This window comes from Lipotes vexillifer, unplaced genomic scaffold (genome assembly GCF_000442215.2).
Source record: "Lipotes vexillifer unplaced genomic scaffold, Lipotes_vexillifer_v1.1 scaffold1290, whole genome shotgun sequence".
In the NCBI taxonomy this organism is placed as follows: domain Eukaryota; kingdom Metazoa; phylum Chordata; class Mammalia; order Artiodactyla; family Lipotidae; genus Lipotes; species Lipotes vexillifer.
In genome coordinates, this window is record NW_006785718.1 from 462799 (window position 1) to 467675 (window position 4877).

The following is a 4877-nucleotide window of genomic DNA, read 5'->3' on the forward strand; positions in this document are numbered from 1 at the left end:
CAGGTTCGAGCCCTGGTCTGGGAAGATCCCACATGCCATGGAGCAACTGGGCCCGTGAGCCACAATTACTGAGCCTGCGCGTCTGGAGCCTGTGCTCCGCAACAACAGAGGCCGCGATAGTGAGAGGCCTGCGCACCGCGATGAAGAGTGACCCCCACTTGCCACAACTAGAGAAAAGCCCATGCACAGAAATGAAGACCCAACACAGCCATAAATAAATAAATAAATAAATACATTGTGGGGGGGGGGAAAAAAAAAAAAAAACCCTCTCCTCACGCACCAGGAAACAAAGAGGGAAGATAAAGTCTCTTGCCTCCTCAGCAGGTGCAGACTTTTAAAAAAATAAAAAAATTTAAAAAATTTAAAAAAAAAGGTTCTTGAGAGGGGAAGATACAATAGCATTGAAAGAGAAAAAAAAATTTTTTAGCCCTGCAAGAGCAAACCTGGGAGCATTAAGAGCATAGAGTTTATAATATAAACCATAAAGGAAGAAAAACATGTGATGATATACAAGCCAGATCTCCACCACACAAAGAGGAGACTAAAACCTTTCCTGAGCTGGGGTTGAAGAGCTTGGGGAAAATTTAGAGAGTACATTGTTGGTGAAGGATCTATAGAAAGGAATTCTCACAGTTACCCCTCCAGGGGTCAGAACTCTTAGAGAGCTAGTAGAGACCATCCTCCCTGGAAAGATAGAAATCTGAGAGTAGGGAGGACTAGTTCCCAACTTGAAAACTGGAACTCAGACAAGAAGTCCTCTTAGAGGGCTTCGTTCCATCACAAGGACAAGTATTGCCAAAGGAAGGTCTTTGAATTTTAAGTGTTTTAAGTGTTAAGTTACCTAGTTACTTGAATTGCCATGTTTAAGTTCATCTGAACTTTATAAATTGCTGCAACTATGAAAATTCATACCCATTACAATAACATTACCTAGACCAGACCCAATATCTAATGGGTTTAAGCCATGCGATACCAAAGGCAAAGAAACTTAAGGGACGGGTGACTTCAAAACTCTTTAGAAGATAAATGGCATTGATAATTTTAGAAAATAACAGAGCGTATTAAAAAGAAGCCTCATAAAACATGGTTATGATTGCAAAAATCAAAAAATTTATGAAACTCCAAGCACCAAATATGAACATTTTCACTACAATTTAGCGGGGGACCCTAAAGCAAAAGTAAGCGCTGTCCAAGGAAGTCTTCCATTGACTGGTTATGTGTTGAACTTAGAACTATGGGTGCACCCCATTTATTGCAGTTATTACTTTTAATATGTAACTTAGTAATTTATCATACACTTGAATTCCACCTCTAGTTGGCTTACATATGCAAGTCTTTGTCTCCAACCAGATCAGAAGCTTTATGATTTACAAAGGCCGATCTTGCCTCCTATGTAAGCTGCACAGTGCCTTCTCTGAATTACCCCACAGTCGTCCCCCAATTTCCACACAGCCCTCATCAATTTCCAAAACAAAAACAAGCTGTCCTCAGTCAACGCCTCCACATGTTGTCTAGTGCAGAGAACAGTAGGTGCAAGGTCTCTCTATTCCCTACCATCTCTTTTCATGCCACTCAGGGATGTTTTGTTCATATTATACCCATAAGTTTATTATCTTTATTGTTCCCTTTCCTATATTTACACACACACTTTTTTATTGAAGTATAGATGATTTACAATGTTGATGTTTGTATATATGTATGTTCTTTTTCAGATTCTTTTCTATTGTAGGTTATTATGAGATATTGAATATAGTTCCCTGTGCTATACAGTAGGTCCTTGTTGTTTCTCTGTTTTATATATAGTGGTGTGTATCTGTTAATCCCAAACTCCTAATTTATCTCCCCCTCCCACTATCCCTTTGGTAACCATTCTGTTTTGTAAATAAGCTCATTTGTTTCATTTTTTTAGATTCCACATATAAGTGATATCATGGGCTATTTGTCTTCCTCTGTCTGACTTACTTCACTTAGTATGATAATCCCTTGGTCCATCCATGTTGCTGCGAATGGCATTATTTCATTCTCTTTTATGGCTGAGTAATATTCTCTTGTATGTATATACCACATCTTCTTTATCCATTAATCTGTCGATGGACATTTAGGTTGTTTCCATGTCTTGACTATTATAAATAGTGCTGCTGTGAACATTGGAGTGCATGTATCTTTTCAAATTAGAGTTTTCATCTTTGCCGGATATCTGTCCAGGAGTGGGCAGCTCTATTTTTAAGGAACCTCCATACTTTTCTCCATAATGGCTGCACCAATTTACATTCTCACCAGCATGTACACACACACTCTTAACATCCTTGTGCCTTCTCTTTTTTTCCCAACAACACATTAATAGTACAGAAATATTCTACAGAAAGAAGTAAAGTTGGTAGATTTTCACTTGGAAGATTAATTGGGAAGAAAAGATCTCAACAGGACTTGGATATGAAACTTGGGATATCCCAGGAAAAAAAGTCATTAAGAAAGGACAGCATGGAAAACAGAAACTGTAATCACGCTCATTTCATATAATCCAAGATCCCGCATGGGTTACACAGGGTCCTGAGACTGAGGAAGGCCAGGATCTTCATGGAGGATGACCAGTACCTGCAGGGAGTTGGGGTCTTAGGATGGGGGTGGGGAAGTGAATCCTCTTATACCACCCAGCACATCTCACACACCAGCCAGGTAGCTATAGGGATGAGAAGACCCCCCCCTCCCCTTATCAAGCAAGCCATCAGTTTTCATGAAGCTAGGAATTTTCATCAAAGACATGGGGAAAATGAACAAAGAATGTTACTTTGAATTTTAAGTTAATAGGCAAGCATTCTGCAGGTAAAATGTTCAATTATATGTTGCAACCAACTAGCACCCATAAGCATGCGGTTTCATTGTTCCATTTCCTTTTACCTGGACTAATTTAACTGAAGATACTCCTTGTCTTCTAGAATGCCTGTTTCGGTTATTCAGTCGGTGTTTGTGTAATATCTGACGGCAATAAGATATTTTAAAAAGCACTCAAAATTAATAGTCAAGAAAAAGAGTAAAAGAACTCGAAAATTAAGAAAAAAAAAACAGAGTGAAATACAGTCACCCCTCAGTATGATGGGGGATTGGTTTCGTGATGTCACCTTGAACAAGAAAATCCAAAGAAGCTTGGGTCAGTCCCTTACATAAAATGGTGTAGTATTTGCATATAACCTAGGCATGTCCTCCCATATACTTCAAATCATCTCCAGATTACTTATAATATCTAATACAAGTAAATGCTATGTAAATAGTTGCTGGTGTGCAACAAATTCAAGTTTGCTTTTGAAACTTTCTGGAATTTTTTTTAATACTTTCCATCTGAGGTTGGTTGAATCCACAGATGCACAACCTGTAGATAATGGAGGGTCAGCTGTCCCCAAATGCATCCCAATCCGTTGTGTCTCCTACACTTGCTAGAAGCTGGGCACAGATTTGATTCTGACCTTTTATCTACCAGTGCAAAGGGAGAAATCAGATGTGGTGTAACGTTCATAATGTTTGTAATATTAAAAAACAAACAACAAAAAAACAGGTTCTCAGAGAAAATACATTGATTCTCAGTGCTGAATCCAGAGAGGAATATCAAGACTCAAAGTCCCAGTAATATCCTGACACTGAGTCCAGCACTGTGGTACCTGTAGCACCACCTTATAGGCTGGTGAGCAGCCAGACAAAGAGCCATGTTGTAAATGCAGTTCCATGGTGGTTCAGGTCCAGAGCTAGAAGGCTTAATCCAAGGAGACAGTTTGTAGAATTTTGAGGAGAAAGCTGGGTGTGTGTCTTGGGAGTCAGCCTCTGCAGTATGGCCTCCTCGGCTGACAGTGTTCCTGGAGCCTGGATACGGCCTGGAGCCTGGATACGGCCTGGTAGGCATCACATGAAGAGTGGGCTGGTGAATTTCATTCTGCTCCTTGCTACCAAATGGGTCCAGACCTTTCCTGAGAGCCATGCCCTCCTCTCCCATTCCTTCGTCATTTTTTCTGTCTCCCCTCACTTTCTTTTCTTTCCTTCCCCTGTACACTGATGTGTTTAGAGAAACCACTCCAGCTGCTTCAAAAACTATTTTCCCGCTCCAGGCCCTCCCCCATCCACACGCAGACTAAGCCGAGTCCCTGTGAAATTAAGCCATGTTTCCCTCTCAGAGTGGCTTTGTACCTCAGTGTCTCCACACTGTCAGAGGTGTCGGTTGGGGTCAGGGTTCAGGTATAGGACCAGGCACGTGGCATAGGTGAGTGAAGCAAGCCCAGTGCAAGCCTTTAGGGAGTTGAAGAGGGAGTTATGCCCCATCTCAGGCTGGCGAATGCCACTCCACTCCAGCTGATTGTAGCCATGGAGAAATCTATTTTTACGTGAAATTTCTCACTTTAAAGATCCTGTGAGAGCCAAACAAGACAATTCTGCTTGTAGGCTCTAATTTGCTACCCCTGTTCTACATCCTTGTTTAAAAAAAAAAAAAAAACTCAGTTTTTAAGTGAAATCATGAAGGAATGTCTGGAAATTATTTGAATTCCTCCAAAGAAGAGCAGTTTTTGTGGTTGTCCCTCGAGAAAAGCCTATGAACGTAAAGAGAGGTAACATGATCAAGCTGGACTACACCTTATGTTGTTAGGGCAAGTGAGGAACTGATGGCAACTGGTAGACAGCTTTACTCAAGGTGAGCCCAAGTAAGGGGTTATATTTTTGTCAAGATTTTTATCCTTTTACATTTTAAACTGCAAAGATGATGATCATTATTTTTAATTGGTTTTATTTTTCCATACGTTAAGACTCCGTGCTACCTCTGATTTCTTAACATGTGTAACTTAGACTCCAAAACTACTTTCATCTCGCTACAATATGAAGGCTTTGCAAGATCAACT